An 18138-nucleotide genomic window follows, 5' to 3' on the forward strand; every position below is an offset into this window, starting at 1 on the left:
TCCTGACCTTTACCAATAACAACTTGTAACCAATCCCCCTGAACAATGACGACTTTCCATAACCCAATGAAGCACTAAAAACTACCCACCCAATCTCCTGCATGTTGTCCTCTACAAGTTGTCTTCTGACCACCACATTTGTGCTGTGACATGTGTGTACTCACCCGCATACATACACCAAAATAAGTAATTTAAAAATTTTAATGAAGCAGTCTTTACTTAGATATACATTTAGTTAGTTTTTCTGGATTACAGCTTAGAGTGAAATCAGTAGTTTCAGTAGAGTGGTTTAGCAGTTGCCTCATAGTTAAAATGCCCTTTTGGAGGGCAACTCTTTAAGACCCTGGGTGTTCTAAGAGGAGGAATATGAAAACATTCAGGGAAGCTCCATAAGCTCAGGAAGTAAATAACACAAAGGCTTTGGGAAATCCCTGAAACTGATGATATAGACTAGGTTCCTCCCTCTGTCAGCATGCAGACTGTAAGAACAGCAGAGACATTCACAAACAAGCTGGGAAAGGCTCAGACATACTGCACTGCCTACAGAAGACACTCTTCAATCTGGGGAGCAACCTGCAGATTCTACCTGCAGATTGTCCAGTGAGCCCCAGGTTTCCAGGTTTGTCAGCCATGCTCATGCTGGGGTGGGCTTTGGTGATGCAGCTGCCTTTGAGTCATTTCTGCTCCTGTAAGTAACCCAGTACAACTCACTGGTTCACCAAGTTAGGCCTTGATGGGATTCTTAACTTGGGTCTGTTGATGGTTTCCTTTCTAGGATGAGATGTTTGTTAAGGTCTACCCAGGAATAGTGTCATAAGTGACCTACTAGTGCTCTATATTTAACAAAATCTTGCCGATTCCTCAGTAATCTATTAAAATGTTTTGTTAAACACAGGCTTTATTTTTTTCTTTTAGAGGTAGGTTGTAGAGGTAGCTGTGTCCAAGTATTACTGTGAAGGAAAAATTTTCAATTTATAAAATATTTTCATGATTCCTTTGGGGAAGCTTGTGTGAGTGTTTGGTAATGGTGGGGCTTTCCTGGAAGGAAAATTGTGCACTGTACAAGTAAAAAAGTAAAGATATTATCATACAGCCTTGTGTTGAATGGCCTTGGGGATTCTAAGTCAGCAGGCCTAGACTGGAGCCTATTTGTGACAGCTGCTTAGATCTAAGTGAGAAGCCAGCAAGTGACTCTACACACGCCACAGTGCTTGAGGGCTTGGACATAAAGTGCAAAGCCAAAGAGAGGGCAAGCAAGACTTCATAACATTCGTGGTGATCCCTTCCTGCCTCGGCCTTCTGCTTGGGTTACACATGCACCACTGTATCTGGCTCCTTTTGTACTTGTCAGAGTTCTTTTTTATTTTTACATTTTTACTTGTGAGTGTGGATGTGCATGTGCCATGGTGAACATGTAGGTGTCAGAGGACATTTTTCAGAAGTCAGGTCTCACCTTCCACTTTTTTGAGGAAGGGTTTTTGCTGCTATGGAGACTAGCTTCCATTGAAGAAGGGCAGTTCCCATCTCCCATGAATGTTGTGAGTACAGATGCACCTGGCTTTTTATTTATTTATTTATTTTGGATTTTCAAGAATATTTGGGTCCTGGGGACTGAGTTAGGGTTGTTAGATTTGTATGGCTAGTGCTTTTACTTGATGAACAACTGTGCAGGGTTTTAACCTGTTTCCCAGTGTGCTTGCAATTCTGCAGATTTGTAGACTTGAGGTGTTGATGCCTATGCTGGCCCAGAATCTTTTTTAATTTTTGCTTTTTAGATTTTTATTTTATTAAGTCTGCACATGTGTATGTCCACCACAGGGGTGCCTGGTGGCCACCAAGTTTCAAAGAGAGGCATGGTGCGCCTGGAACTGAAGTTACCAGTGGTTGTGAACCACCACATGGGTGCTAGGAATGGAACCTGGTCCTCTGCAAGAGTGACGGGCTTTCAACTCACAACAATCTTCCTGCCTTAGCATCCTAAGTGCTGAAATGACAGCTATGTATCATTACATCCAGCTGCTTTAGAAATGAATCTCTTCTCAAGTCTGGGTGAATGGAAAGCAGGTTGGATTAAATAGCACTTGGTAAATTTATAGTCATGGTTAATATTTTTTGTTTGTTTTTCTGTTTTTTTTTTTTGAGGCAAGGTCTCACAATGTAGCCTTGGCTTGCCTAGAACTTGCAGTGTACACGAGGCTGGCCTCTGACTCAGAGAGATCTCTCTATCTCTGCCTTTTTAGTGCGTGTGCCACTACACCTGGCTTTTTATTTATTTGATGATTAATATTTTTAAAAAGCATTTCCCAGATGATTTCAAATAACATTCAAGTTTGGCAGTTTAATATTCTTTTTTGTTTGTTTGTTTGTTTGTTGTTTTTTTTTTCTGGATTTTTCGAGATAGGGTTTCTCTGTGGTGTTGGAGCCTGTCCTGGAACTAGCTCTTGTAGACCAGGCTGGTCTCAAACTCACAGAGATCCGCCTGCCTCTGCCTCCCGAGTGCTGGGATTAAAGGCGTGCGCCACCACCGCCCGACTGCAGTTTAATATTCTTAAATATTAGAAAAGGACTTTGGGCTGGGCAGTGATGGCACATGGCTTTAACCCCAGCACTTGGGAGGTAAAGGCAGGCAGATCTCTGTGAGTTCGAGGCTAGCCTGGTCTACAAAACAATTTTCAGAACAGCTAGGACTATTACACAGAGAAAAAAAAAAGAGAAAGAAAGGGATTTTGGAGGTGAAGCAGGAAGATGGAGAATTTAAGGTCATCTTCAGTTATATAGCATATTGGAGGCTAACTGGATTATGTGAGACTGTTTGGTTGGACCCGTCAGCTTAGCCCCTAACGTCCTTATTCAAAAAAAAGTCTGAAATGATTGGTTGGGGCCTTCACCCCTGCTCCTGGCATCCATTTTGGAATGTTGAGTGGAAAGCTTCATTTCAAGCCCCTCCTCCGGGAGTTGCCTCAGTCCTCACCACCTCCCAGAAAGCCCACCAAACGGTGACCCCTACCCAGGGAAGGTCAAAACCACTCCCACATGCTATTTAAACCACCTCCCAGAGAACAAGCACGTGGTCTCCCCTTTTCCCTCTCCAGTGGTCAGTCCAGATTTCCACCACCTGGGAGTCCTGGTATCCATTAAACCTGGGCCTTTTCTAATTTGGTCTGATCTGGTTTGATTTGGACTATTGCATCGGTGGAGAGGCTTACAAGGGCCAAAGGAAAATACTTAACAGAGATCCCTGTCTCCAAACCAACCAAACAAACACACAACCTCCTAGACTCCCAGGACCCCCAAATCTAAACAAAAAAAACTAAAGAAAAAGAAAGGATGTTTGAGCCAGGTGGTGGTGGTGCAGCCTTTAATCCCAACCACGTGGGAGGCAGAGGTAGGCGGATCCCTGTGAGTTCGAGGCCAGCCTGGTCTACAAGAGCTAGTGCCAGGACAGGCTCCAAAGCTACGGAGAAACCCTGTCTCAAAAAACCAAAAAAAAAAAAAAAAAAAAAAAAAAAAAAAGTTGGAAACATCTGTCCTAGAAAGCTGAGTCATCTAGGCCAACCATGTCTCCATTTTCCTGATACAGAGAAACCTAGCTGTTTGCTCCAGAAAGCATAGCTCCACAGCCAGGCTAACACGTGCATGCATGTGCTGGGGAAAAAAACTGCTTCATGAATATTAGAGCCACAGACCGAAAAATATTAAAATATTAGAGCTACAGACCCAGCTACAGTCTGTTCCTTAAAGAAAAAGCAAAAACAGTATGTCAAAGTGAAATTAATGAACCAAAAACCCAGACAACTCATCTTGCTTAAGTGCAGGACTTAAAACAGCAAAAGGAAATAAAGCCCATCTCTGTGGCGTCATGTTCTGTTTTGGTATGCACTAAAATAGTTGAATTTTAAGTCCCTCAGAGTTAAAAAGTACAGACACTTAGCTATAAGATATGTTGCCAGGAATCTGTATGAAGCATAACCATGTAATCAAGCTGTACTGTATTCCTCTACACAAAGAGAGCCAAAGCTACTACATCTGAAAATTAGGGAACTTTCATTTGCCTGACAGAAGACAGTACAGAGGAAATGGCTTGGAGGCAGAGGAGAAGTAGGAGAGAGGATGAAAGGACTGTATTCATGCTATCCAAATTAGAGTCTGGATGTTTATACTCAAATCTTGTCTTGGCTCTGTGTTGAGGGCACTGAACAACTGGGACATGGGAAAGTGTATCTCTGAAGTCCCTAATTTAGGCACTAAACAGACCAAATTCCTTCCACAAATGCTTCCTATTTTCAGCAGTCTGTGTTCTGGACATACATTGTGATTAAAGTGCACAGCTGGTTAGTGCTAACCACTACTTCTCTTTTGCTGCCTGCTCTTCCCGTAGCTATTCGTTCATTCTGTTGTTTGTAAGTGACATGCCTCTACAGGACTGCAGCCTGGGAAGTGTTACTATTTATCTGTATTTCTAGCTATACTTCTACCTTTTTTTTTTCTTTCTTACAGTGTCTTCCTTTGTTGCCCAGGTATGTCTCAAACTTTTGACTCCTTGTCTCAGCCTATTGAGAAGCTGTAATCACAGGCATTTCATCATGCTCAGCTTATTTATCTTTTATTCACTCAAATAGCATGAATGCATTGTGGACGTATTCCATGAAAGGTACATAGGATGTGATTGTGAGCAAACAAGTGGCTCCTGTTCTCAGAGCATATTATCTTCCTAATAAACTCATACATAATCGGCCTTGTTCATCCAACAAAGTGAATACTTGGTTAATGAAAATTTTAAAAAATCCAGATTTGTTTTCTCTCTCTCTTTCTTTGGCTTTTTGGAGACAGGGTTTCTGTAGCTTTGGAACCTGTCCTAGAACTAGCTCTTGTAGACCAGACTAGCCTTGAACTCACAGAGATATGTCTGCCTCTGCCTCCTGAGTGCTGGGATTAAGGCATGTGCCACCACTGCCTCGCACCAGATGTGTTTCTAATAAATATTTGGCCAATGTTAGCTACTCACTAATGCTCACATAAGTGGAACTAAGATTCAGGTCTATATTTAGAAACTTTTAAGCTATGTTAATTTTAATCCTGAAAAAGCAGGTCTAGTAAAGGTTTTCTTAGGAATTAAAACAGCTCCAAACATGAACTGGCAAGATGTTTCAGTGGGTAAAAGTGCTTGCCTTAAGTTCATTTCGGGAACTTACATAAAAATCTGGATGTAGGGGCTAGATAGGTCCAGTGGTTATAGTGCTTGCTGCTCTTGCAGAAGGCCACAGTTCAGTTCCCATCACCCATGTGGACAGTAATTCTGGCTCCAGAGCATCCAGTGCCCTCTTCTAGACTTCATGAGAACATGTACTTATTGGTGCACATAACCACACATAGAACACACATGTATGTAATTTAAATAATAGAATAATTTTTAAACCACCAGAGGCAGTAGCAGTTTGTGTCTGAACTCCCAGCCCCCCTACAGTGAGATGGGAGGCAGAGACAGGAGAATCAAACAGAGGTCAAAGGTCAGGTATTCTGGAATACAATATGGCAGAAAGAAGATATAGATAGACCTTGACTCAATAAGTAGAAGAGGAGAACTAACTACTGAAAGTTGTTCTCCGACTTTTACACATGTTCTGTAGAAAGCGTGCAACTGTGGATATGTACACCAACATGCACACACACAGAGTTTGTGCATAATTTGTATATTAAGTATAATTTGTAAATAAAGTTTTCAGACAAAAAAGAATAATTTGTACCTCATCATTGCCTCTTGCAATTGCTTTAGTACACATAACAGGTCCCAGCAGCTAGAGATGAAAACAATGAATGTCCTGGGTCTCTTTGGAGGAAATTCTTGATGCCTTCTGTTCAGTTGGCTTCTCTATAGATGCCATCATGGGGAAAATGGGACATTAATACAAGTTCTGTTAGTTTTAGAAGTGAGAGACTGACCGATGAGCCTCTTTTACAGGGCAAATGGTGTAGTCAGTGGTACAGCTTGTGCTTCGTACGCATGCTTGAAGCCTCAGAACAATCTCTATCACCCTCCTTCTCCACTGCAACTCCTTAGAGCTACAAGTGGAGTTTTCCAGGAGTGTTACACTATGAGCTTGGCTTGTCATTGTCCATCTCCTGTGTCCTTTGTCCTCTTCCCTGCTGCCATGCAGGCATTCTTTCTGTGTTGGGGGAAGAATCACCCTAATTTAAGATTGGAGAGTAGAGGCGAGTCTATCCAAGTATAGCCCAGTTCTCCTGTGGGGTTCACACATCAGTGAACTGTAGTAGAAACTCACTGATTTTGAGTTTGGAATACAACATACACTGCCTTGCTTAGTTCCAGGCAATGCCTTTGTTGTCCAGAGTGTTTCAACAGCAGCTGAAATCTTGGGTTTTCCCAATGTAAAACTAGTTCTACTTACCAGGAACTGATTTATTTTTTCACATAGGATGACTGTCACACTGAAGGTAAGGTCTCCAAAGGTAAAGCCCACTTGACAGTCCAGACATCTCTGATGTCAGTATGATGGGGATAAAGAGTTAATACCAGAATTCATGTCTTATATCCTCTTTTGGCAAAGGAACAATAGTTTTTTTTTTAAATCAGTTTAGTTCTTGCCACTATTTGTGTTTGATTATGAGCAAGTTGAATTATTTCCAGAATGAATCTTAAACTTATTATTTTTGGTGCTTGTCTTGCAGCTGAGTAAACATCTCTTTGGGATATGTGACAATTGAGTTGGCCCTGGTTTTGAAACAGGTCTTGGCTTTAGAGCCTGCTTATATTCATCTACACACATTGGTTCTTTTGAAATGCAGCCAGTCAATGTAAAATTATAGTGATTACAGACTAAACCCAGAGACTCACGTTGTGCTATACACCAGCCCTAAAATTGTAAATTTTGTTTTGCTTTCAGACAAGGTCTCTGTATAGACCTGGCTATCCTGGAACTGGCCATGTAGACTAGGCTGGCCTTGAACCCAGATCTATTTGCCTCTGCTTCTCTAGTGCTGGGATTAAAGGCATATGCCACCACTCTCCGCCAAATTATCAATTTGAAATTCTAAATTTTGAAAGTCAATTTTTACTGTTGCTCGTTCCAATTCCAAGATCTAGTTGTAAGTGATTTATGGGAGGAGAAATAAAATTATGTGGCTTTATAGAACCCCACCAAGTAAGTATGGGTCTGGATTGTACATGACATAGTCTTTTCCAATGGATTGTTATACTGGATCAACAATTTTCCATTGAATTCCATTAATAAATAAGACAGTCACCAGTAATTGTTTCTCCATCATTGAATGACATTCATTTCTACCTTTTTGGTTTTGCGTGCACGTGGAGTATTTTAAATTCTTACAATTCCTGTGGGGCTTAGACTTCAGAACAGATCCTTGCAACCCTAGAGCTTTAGTTCTGCTACTGGCTGCAATACCCAGGGTAACATCTTTTAATGTCGTTTGGGTCTCGTATGGCTCCTGGGCCCAAAGCCAGCCGAACGGAAAGAGCGCTTGGGTTTGTTTGAAGGCAAGTGGGCTGTACAGACAGTTTTTCCCAGACTTTCCCAGCTCCGGCTTTTCATGCATACCAGCAGAGCGGCTTTTTTCCTCCGGTGATTGAAACCATCTGGACTGCAGGGGGGGTCACGTGTGTATGAGAAAATGACATAAAGTTTCTGATCCCCTGTGCTTCTGCTCCAGATCCAGACAATCCTTGGTCGGATGGTGCCGAGGTGAAGGCGGTGCGGTGTGGGGGCCTGACTTCCCACCCTGGTTTCCCTCCCCGTCTCCCCCCAACTCCCCCGCCCCCGCTGAGCAGCACCTCCCCACCCCCCCACCCCCGCCCGGGAGCACACCCCTCCTCCCGGCTGCAGCAGCCCACCCTTTAGGTCTCTGGTGAAGGCACGCCTTCCCTGGTTCTGCAGCCTGCAGCCCGGGGCGCGGATACCCGCTCGCCGCCGACCGCCCTCTCTACGGGAGCGGCCCCTCCTTCGGGCTGTGCGGCGCCGGGGCAGCTCGGGCTGCGCGGAGCTCCCGGCCAGCTCCGGCGCCTGAGGTAAGTGCTCCCGGGCGCCCGCAGGAGTCGCCTGCTCGCCGCGCTGCTTCAGCTCCCCATCGGTGGCGGATAAGAAACCGATTCCCGTTTTGTGGCGTACCAAGCCCTTCCGTTTTTCCTAATCAGGGCCCAGGCAGGGGCTCCTCCTGCGTGAGTACTAGCGTGAGGGCCGCGGCTTTCTGAGTTGCTGGGGACTGCACTCCCGGGCGATCGTGGATAGCCCTGCCTTCCGGTCAGGCCCGGGCTGCGCTGTGTGGGGTGTGGAGCCCCAACCAGGGTCTAGAGTTGTGCACAACTGTGGATCGCGGGCAGCCTGGGAGACACAGTTGAGCTACCTTTACCTGAGCCTGTGTAGCTCCAGTGCAGCTGGGTGAGCTCACACACGCACCCACACAGACTAGCTTCCTACTCAAACAAAGGAAATTAACTTAGTCTTCTATCACTTGAAACTGTTAAACGGGGTTTGTTGCTCTATACACTTCTTACACTTTCCCGTGTGAACGAAATGACCTAGCACCGAAGGAACACACTTCAGCATTTGTGTTGCCTTAAGGGTCTGAAAAGCTAGTATCCAAGTAAAAGTGAAAGAACTGAACATTTTCTGGTGTTTTTAAAAGGAGTATTGCAGTATTCTGGGGGAATTTTGTATGACCGTAATTTATAATCGCTTAAATATGGATAAAATAGCTTCTTGATCAAATGAAAGAATTTGCCATAATGGCTCAAACCAGCTATTGATCTCATTTCCAACCAGATGTTTCTGCTTTTGCATTGGAGGGTAATGGTAAAGAAGTAGTTATCCAATGTTCAAGATGTTAAGGGCCACAAGGAAACCCCCAATTGACCACATAATTGCTTTGTTTTGTTTTTGTTTTCTACAAAGGGTGTTTTTCAGAAGATGGATGCCTTCGTTGATTTTTTGGGGGGGGGGTAGGGGGCAAAGGTCTCACGTAGTTCAGGCTGGTTCAAAACTCTTGAGCCTTCTGCCTCCACCTCCTAAATACTGGGATTACAGGTGTGGAAACACTCCGCCCTTCTCCCTTCGTGGAATTTTTTTTCTTCCAGAAGTATGAGATTTCTAAAGTATCAGAAATAGTGTAAATTGTAGAAAACTTAATCTAAAGGACTGAATTGTCTTTGATCTCCAGATACTATGCTGAATTAGGAAGACTCAGAGGCTCCAGTAAATGCATACTGTGAAGCAAAAGCTGTCTGGATTCCGCTGGCCTGGGTGACAGGCTTTAGGAGACTAACAGATTCAGCACTCTTTCATATTTACTAAGTAAACATTACCTTTGGAAAGACAGCAAAAGATGGGGAAGAGATTAATTCAGATAAATATTGGGAGAAAGATACATATTGGAAGTGTTTCCAATTCCTTAATTGGGTCAAAAAGGAACTCTTTTTCTGGCAGTTTCAAGGTAACCATTGTCATCAGTTTTTTTCTATTGTGGCTGTTTTTGTAATTAGTGAAGTGCTTGCTCTTCACTTTGTATACTTGTGGAGAAAGAATTGACACAAATAAATATCTAGTTGATTGACTTATAAGAATTAAAGGTCATCAACTAGAAAATGGTTATGAGGCAGGAGCATGTCCCAGAAGAGATGCTGTTTGAGTCAGGCTTGGAAGTGTGGTTGTCCAAATGAATGGTACAGAGTTGTTGGTGGGGTTTTCAAGAGAACAGAATGGGCCGTTTGCATGGAAACTAGGGAGAAAAGTCAAAAGGAGCAATACTCTGTGCCATGAGCCCTTAGATGCTCTCTCATCATTCACTGTTGCTCCTGTTTTAAGGAGACAGGATCAGAGCGGTAGGTAGCCTGTTGAAGATGGCACAGCGGTCACTGGCAGACCAGGGACTTAGGTGCCCAGTTTGCTGACTCAGTCTCCATGCTGCTTCCACAGTGCGCAGTGGGAGGTCAGCGGCAGGGACTGTGGTCAGCTTGGATTCTGGCTTAAGGGCTAGAATCCCACAGACATCATCAAGCTTCTAAAAGTTTTTGAGGAAAGCAATGATGACCAGAACAATGGTTTTAGAAGACTTATGTGACATTGGTGTACAGGAATGTGATGCCATAGCTTCATAGTCAGGAAGCTAAAAAAGAAATGTAACTAAAGTATCTGGGTGTTTCAGTTTATGCTCCATTGGTAGTAAGTATCCTGCAGTAAGTAGCTGGGTAACTGGGGAGGAGTTAGTTGTGTTGACCACAGGGTTGCTGGGAAAAAGAGCGGAGCTGAATGTTAGCTGGCCGCACTGAAATGGACTGTGTGTGGAGCAGTTCCCCAGGTGCCTTGTCCTGTATGTTCTGTGTGGGATTTGCAATCCTCCAGTAGCAGTTTTTCTTTGATGACTACCCTGAGAGCTAGAGTTTAGTGCTGTGATTTAAGAGCCTTTTCTTGCCTGCCCTCAACGTTTGGAGATGCTCTCCATACATATATTCTCTTGCTTCCAATTAAAAATGCTGAATTTTAAAATAAGAAAAACACGAACTGAGATTACCCTTCTTAATGAGACCAATACCAAATGGGACCAATATACTTCACTTTTTGTTACTGGTGGAACAATAATAAGCCTGTGGAGGACTATTGCGTGGTAATGTAGAAGGATTTAGAGATTTCTTACCAAGGAATTGTGTTTGTGTGTACTGCTACATAACATAAGGGGTCCTTGAATCCCCAGGTTTATAGTCAGGCTCTTTGACTCTTCACAGATACTGGACACAGGAAGGGCAGTGGTAGATGGAGTTATCTCATTAGACTTCTGCTTGAATAGCTTGGAGTTCTTGCTGTTCCCTCTGTAGACTATAGGTTTTTTTCCTTCTGAACTTCTTTAGTATTCTGAAGACTTGGTTGTTAGACCAAAGAGTATCAGATATTGGAAGGTGGCACAGGAAAGGTGGAAACTCTCTGGAATCTAAAGGGTGACCATAGCAAGGACATCTAGTAATTAATATGGAGCCCGAACCATCCATTTTCTGTAACCAGACAAGGCTTTCAGTGGTGGGACTGGGACACCAAACCAGTCACAAAACCTTCCACCTACAATCTGTCCTGCTTACAAGATGTGTTGGGGCAATGGTGGCACAGAACTTGTGGGAGTGGCCAACCAGTGACCAGTTGAGGCCCATGCCTGGCATTGCCTGGATGACCAGGAACCAGAGGCTGGATAGTTTAGAGACCTAAGGTCTCTGACCAGATACAACTGGCCAAAAAGAAAAATCACTAAAATAATTCCTAATGATGTTGTGCTATACTCATAGATTAGTGTCTAGTCTAGTCATTACCAGAGAATCTGCCCCTGTCAGCTGCTAGGAGTGGATGCTGAGTCCCATAGCCAAACACTATGTGGAAAGAGAGCTCATGTTGGAGGTCTCCATCAGTTCCCTCTTCTTAGATCTCGAGGAATCCTGCAGGAGGGGAGAAGGAATTGTGGGAGCCAGTGGGGTCAAGGACACCAAGAGAGCACATCTTTCAATCAACAAAGCAGTTGGGGGCTCACAAAAAACTGAAGTGACAGTCAAAGAGCCTGCATGGGTCTGCTCTGTATCCTCTGCATATATATTATGATTATTGGCTTGGTTTTGGAGGGGGACTCTTGACTGGGAGTAGGGGTGTTTCTGACTCTTTTGCCTGCTCTTGGGACCCTTTTCCTCCTACTGGGTTACCTCACCTGGGAGGGCTTGTGCTTGGTTTTACTGTATCTTATTGTAGTGTGTTTGGTTGACATCCCTGGAACACCTGCTCTTTTCTGGGGGAGATGGACAGGGGAGTGTATCTAGGGGAGAGGGAAGATGGGAGAAACTGGGAGGAGTGGAAGGAGAGGAAGCTGTGGCTGGGGTGTATTGTATGAGAGAAGAATAAATAAAAATTTTAAATATATAATAATAAAGTATAATAAAATAAGGAGAGGAAAAAGGCTAATATACAAAATATATTTAAAAAACTAAAAAAAATCTGACATCAGGAAAACAAATAACCCACTTTAAAAATGGGTACACATCTAAACAGCATTCTCAAGAGAGGAAGCTCAAATGGCTAAGAAACACATAAAGAAATGTTCAGCATCTTTAATCAAGGAAAATGCAAATCAAAACTACTTTGAGATTTCATTTTACATCTATCAGAATGACTAAGATCAATAAAACAGATGACAGCTCATCCTGTTGAGGATGTAGAGTAAGGAGAACACTCATCCATTGCTGGTAGGAGTGCAAACTTGTACAACCACTGTGGAAATCAGTGTGGTGGTTCTTCAAGAAGATAGAATTTTTTTTTATGAAGGCACTTAGTGCTATAAACTTATTTCTTTTTTTAAATATTTATTTATTATTATGTTTACAATATTCTGTCTGTGTGTATGTCTGCAGGCCAGAAGAGGACATCAGACGTCATTACAGATGGTTGTGAGCCACCATGTGGTTGCCGGGAATTGAACTCAGGACCTTTGGAAGAGCAGGCAATGCTCTTAACCACTGAGCCATCTCTCCAGCCCTATAAACTTATTTCTTAAAACTGCCTTCATTGTGTCCCTTAAGATTGGGTATGTTGTGTATCCATTTTCATTCAATAGACATGGGTATGTTGTGTATCCATTTTCATTCAATGAACTTGGATATGTTGTGCATTAATTTTCATTCAATTCAGTTTTTAATTTTTTAATTTCTGTCAACTCATTTTTCATTCAGTGATGAGTTGTTCAGTTTCCATGAGAAGTGTAAGCTTTTATTGATAATATTGAGCTTTAGTCTGTAGTGGCAGAGAGAATGCAGGGTGTTAGTTCTTGTATCTTTTGAAAGCTTTATGCCCCAAGTATATGGCCAATTTTGGAGAAAATTCCATGAGCTGATTGATGGGAAGAAAGTGCATTCTTTTGTGTTTGGGTGAAATGTTCTGTAAGTATCTGTTGGGTCCATTTGGTTTGTGACATAGGTTAACTCCAGCATTTCTGTTTAGTTTCTGTCTGGATGGCCTTTCTATTGGTGAGAGTGGGGTCTTGAAGTCAATATGTAGTTTAAGCTGCAGTAGTGTTTCTTTTGTGAACTTGAGTGCCCTTGTGTTTGGTACATAGATGTTAAGAATTGTAATGTCTTCTTGGCGGATTTTCCTTTGATGAGTATGTAGTGTTCTTCCCTATCTCTTATTTCTTCTGATTAAGTATGGCTTGAAGTCTGCTTTGTCAGATATTAGAATGGCTCCAGCAGCTTGCTTCTTGTGTACATTTGCTTAGAATATCTTTTTCCATCCTTTTACCCAGAGGTGATGTCTATCTTTGATGGTAAGGTATGGTAATGAATCCTTATTTTTCATCCATTCTATTAGTCTGTGTCTTTTTATTGGAAAATTGAAACCATTAATGTAGAGAGTTATCAATGAGCGGTGTTTGTTAGTTATTGTTATTTTGGGGTATGTATGTGTGTTTCTGCTCTTTTGACTTGCTTGTATAGGATTACTCTTTGTTCTTTTTGGGGGTGTGGCTAACCTCTTTAGGTAGATGGTTTCTTTCTAGCCTCTTCTGTAGGGCCAGGTTTGTAGATAGATTTTGCTTAAATTTGATTTATGGAATATCTTATTTTTCCCCATCTATTGTGATTGACAGTTTTACTGAGTATAGTAGTCTGGGTTGGCATCTGTGGTCTCAGTCTATAGAACTAGATCTAGTCCCTTTTTGCTTTTGGAGTCTCCATTGAGAAGCCAAGTGTTATTTTAATAGATCTGTCTTTATATGATGCTTGGTCTTTTCCCCTTGTAGCTCTTAATATTCTGTTTTTGTTCTGTACATTTAGTGTTTGATTATTATGTGCTGAGGGGCCTTTCTTTTCTGTCCAATCTCTTTGGTATTTTGTATGCTTCCTGTACCTTGATAGACATCACCTTTAAGTTAGGGAAATTTTATTTTTTTTTGAAAACATTTTCTTTGACCTCAGTTTCTTCTCCTTTCTCTATTCCTGCTATTCCTAGATTTGGCCTTTTTTAATGTGATAGATTTCCTGGGTGTTTTGTGCCAGAATTTTTTTTAGACTTAAAATTTTCTTTGACTGGTGTGTCCATTTTTTTCTATCATGTCTTCAGTGCCTGAAATTCTCTTTCATCTCTATTATTCTGTGGGTGAGGCTTGCCTTGAGGTTCCTGTTCAAGTTCCTAAATTTTTCATTTCTATATTTACCTCAGTTTTGTTTTTCTTTATTAATTCTATTTCCAATTTTAGGTCTTGAATTGTCTTATTAATTTCTCTTCACTGTTTGTGTCTTCATAGATTTCTTTAAGGGATTTATTCATTTCTTCTTTAAGGACCTCTATCATATTTGTAAAGACTATTTTAAGGTCTTTTTCTTGTGCTACAGCTATGTTGCAATACTCAGAGCCTATGATGATAGGGTTGCTGGTCTCTAGTAAAGACATATTGTCCTGGCTGTTGATTGTGTTTTGGCACTAGCATCTAGGCCCCTGGGTATGGAAAGATTGTAACTATAGGTACTGATACCTGGTCCTGTTTTTGTTAGTTGGGTGTTCTGTTCCTTGGTTTCTGTTACCCTCTCTGGTTCTTAGGACAGTATGGTAGCTGTGCGTTGCCTGGTAGGAAATTCTTGTATTCTGATAGGTGTGGGGGTTCAAGGCAAAATGTGTTTCTAGGTATTAGGAGCTGACACTTAGGAATGGGGATGGGCTAGGATGGGGGGTTAAGGGGATTCACAAGAGGGAGGAAAGCAGGTTATTCTACTACGATCTGCTTAGTCCCCTGGGGATGGCAGCAGAGAGTTAAGAGAGGCCACAAGAGGCAGTCTGCTACAAAACTACAGGGATGAGACTGGGGGATTACATTTGGAGGAGTAGAGGGAAAGTAAAGACTTGAAGTTCACTTACCTGTTTTGCTGGCCTACTTGGTTTTGGCAGGCTTGGCTGGTGGGTTCCCAGGTAAAGTCTGGTGGAGTTGGGGGCTGGATAGAGTGATGTGGCAGGGAAGGAAGGTTGGAGAGAAAGATCTGCGTGATTGCTGGAGTGGATGGAGGATTGGTGGGAGGAGCAGGAGTTTCTGCTTCAGAGCTGGGGATGAGATTAGGGAAAGAGAAGAAAGAGGTAAAGATTTGCAGTTAGCCTACTCGCTTCCCTGGCTGGAGTGCATGAAAGTTGTTAAACAAATAAATAAAAACAAAGGTCCTTTCAGCCCCCCATACACCCTTTACCATTCAGAGTCCTTAGCTCTGGAGCCCTGAGTTGTTGAATTGGGCTTTGAAATGACCGATACTTCTGCAGACATGACTCAGTTTGGGATCTGGTCTCTAATATGATACATCTCTCAGTGCAGGTCATTTGAAGTTGGAAGTCACAAGTTAAACTTACAGCTTTGCCATTTATTCACCGGTTTCTGGAATTTAATATCTGCTCAATTTTGTTTTGTTGGGACAGGGTCTCACTATGTAGCCCTGGTTGGCTTGGAACTTGCTGTGTAAACCAAACTGGTCTTGAACTCTGGGATCACCTGTCCCATTATTGCTGTGATTAAGGGTATGCACCAGTCCTTAATGGCTTAGTTTTTTAGTTTCTAGACTATGGTTATCTTTAGGCCCAGACAGAGGAAGTTATGTCCAAATGAGCCCCTAGTTTGTACTCCCATTTTGTGTCTCGAATCTCCTGAGAGCCATTTTGTTTTGTCTTTAGCCTTTGGTTATAGGATAGAAAGGAACACTGTCCAGGTTTCCTCAGAGGGTAGTAATACTCATGGTCAGTCAGTTGGTGAGCTTTTCTTAGGAATTCCCATAAGAACGCTCTCCAACTTAGTTCAGTAGTCCTCTCTCTGCGGGTTCTCTGTGTCCAGTTTACGCAACAGTCCAGGCAAGAACAGTTTCTTGCCCAAATGGCTATCAAACTCCATAAGGATCCTTCCTCTTCGGAAGTATTCTTGAAGTAGATTGGTGCTGCCAGGAGCAGAGTGTCTCATTGTCATGAAAAACCCTAAGTTATTAAAACATTTAAAACGCCAAATTCTATAATCTTTGAAAGATATGAAGAATGCCTATCTAAGATATATCTATGCACATCTAGAAAATCTTAACATGACTAGAAACTTGACTATTATGATTATCTATTAACAAGCTATATATTACATTTTAAGTGAACTACACAATCACAATATCTTAATCAATAGCAGAAATATGCATATACATATAACAAAATTGACCTTAAAAATCTATCAATAAAGCAAAATCTATACTAATACAAATTATTCATATCTATATCGTATCCCCCTTTAAATGTAAAAGAACGTTTATAAACCATATTTGGAAACATGGGCGCAGTTTTTTCTCTCCAAACTGCTTCTGGCTGAATGGGGGCATCGTTAATTAGGTCTTTCATGGTATAAACTGTGTACTAGTTTCATCTCAGTTGGCAGTTGAGCAAAGCAATTTTCTGAAGATGTTCACACCAACCCTTCAGGAGGGTGTGGTCCATCATACCAAATCGGAATAGAAGAAATGAACAGGGTCTCATCCTCTGTGAAAACAAAATAAGAAACTCCTTTCCAAAGCATCATGTCCTTAGATCCAAATTTCAAAGTCAAAGCATTTTCAAAATATCTATGTTGGATTAGTTCAGCAGCATTTATAAACAAATATCTTTTAGCAGCTCTTGCTCCTTCCTCAGCATTCAAACAATTCAAAGAGAGCATAATAGCTTACAGTATCAAAACTCTCTGTGTATTTTCCATCTTTGTGCGCCTTATTTTAACCTCTATTTTGTTTATTTTTACTTTTATTTTTTGCTTTTTGAGACAGGTTCTCTGTATCTTTGACCTGGAATAACTCTGTAGACCAGGCTGTCCTTGAACTCTCAGAGATCTGCCTGTCTCTGCCTCCCAGGCATTGGGATTAAAGGTGTACACTACTACACCTTGAACTCACAGAGATCTGTTTGTCCCTGCCTTCTAGGCACTGGTATTAAAGGCGTGTGCTACCACACCTCGAAGTCACAGAGGTCAATCTCCCTCTGCCTTCCCAGTGTTGGGATTAAAGGTGTGTACTACCACGTACAACAACTCTCTTCCTTTTTTTTTTGTTTTTTACTTTAAGAACTTCAACTTTTAGTCTGCATATATTTTTAACACACTGTAAACCATTTAGAAATTTTCTTTATCTTTGAATCTTTCTTTACTGTATATCTCTCTTTTTCTGACCACATGAGTCTTTAATTTACCAAGCAATATCAGTAGGACTAAAGCCGTGGCTTTGCTGGCTAGATGTAGCCCATTCCTTAGCTTTCTGCCATTCCAACCTTGTGGCTGAGGTATCGGCCAGAGCCGTGTTCAGTGCCACAAGTCTACAGTGTTTCAATGTCCCTGCCAGCAAGCGAGCTTCAGCAGCCTGTGCTTGCAAACCACATGAACCGCCTGCGTAAAAGAGTCAGAGTTTGCCCTGGCAGGGCAGCCCAGAAAGCCGGCATTTTTAAATGGCGCAACTTTTTTCCTGCTACTGCTGAAAACTGAAAAGCATACGTTCAGCTTTTTGTCAACACCGTTTAAGTGTTTCGTGGCAGGACCTCTTAAGAGCTGCAGGGTTTTGCAGCTGAAGCTGAGTCAGGAAGCCTCTCTTAAATGAGAGCGCTTGCTTGCCTCTAGCAAGCAGATCAGACCCAAGAAATTGCCACAAGAAACATGCTTTACTCTATTCTTTTCCAAGCTTTCTCAGGCTTTCTGTGGACTCAGTTACCCACACGTCTGGGCGCCATTTGTAGTGATATGAGCAGCGGGGCTGCGTCACCAATACCCCAGCCGCCTGGCTAGCTTATGCCCCGAAATAACAACACACAAACTGTATTCATTTAAACACTGCTTGGCCCATTTCTATCTAGCCTCTTCTAGGCTAATTCTCACATATTAATTTAGCCCATTTCTAATCATCTGTGTTGCACCCCAAGGTGCGCTTACCAGGAAGATTCTAGCCTACGTCCATCCTGGGTTGGAGCTGAATTGCGTCTGCCCTGGAGAGTGGAGCATGGCGTCTCTGTCTGAGGCGGCTGGAGAGTGGAGCATGGCGTCTCTGTCTGAGGCGTCTCACCTCACTTCCTCTTCCTCCCAGCATTCTGTTCTGTTTACTCCACCCACCTA

General features: G+C 42.3%; 1 protein-coding gene across 3 annotated transcripts in view; it reads left to right on the top strand.

Annotated features, from left to right (window-relative positions):
• The window catches only part of Dennd2b (DENN domain containing 2B), a 192526-nt gene that overhangs the window by 28400 nt on the left and 145988 nt on the right, over positions 1–18138 (top strand). The window contains exon 1 of one of the 3 annotated variants that reach the window (XM_041666228.1): positions 7928–8041. The exons of 1 other annotated variant lie outside the window; for it this stretch is intronic. The gene's annotated coding sequence lies outside the window, so the exon portion shown is untranslated. Of the gene's footprint in view, positions 1–7927; positions 8042–18138 lie in introns of those variants that run through there. One more of the 3 variants, XM_041666233.1, reaches the window with a different exon arrangement.

Source organism: Microtus oregoni, unplaced genomic scaffold (assembly GCF_018167655.1).
Source record: "Microtus oregoni isolate MIOR12 unplaced genomic scaffold, Mior012 000016F_ref0000370, whole genome shotgun sequence".
In the NCBI taxonomy this organism is placed as follows: domain Eukaryota; kingdom Metazoa; phylum Chordata; class Mammalia; order Rodentia; family Cricetidae; genus Microtus; species Microtus oregoni.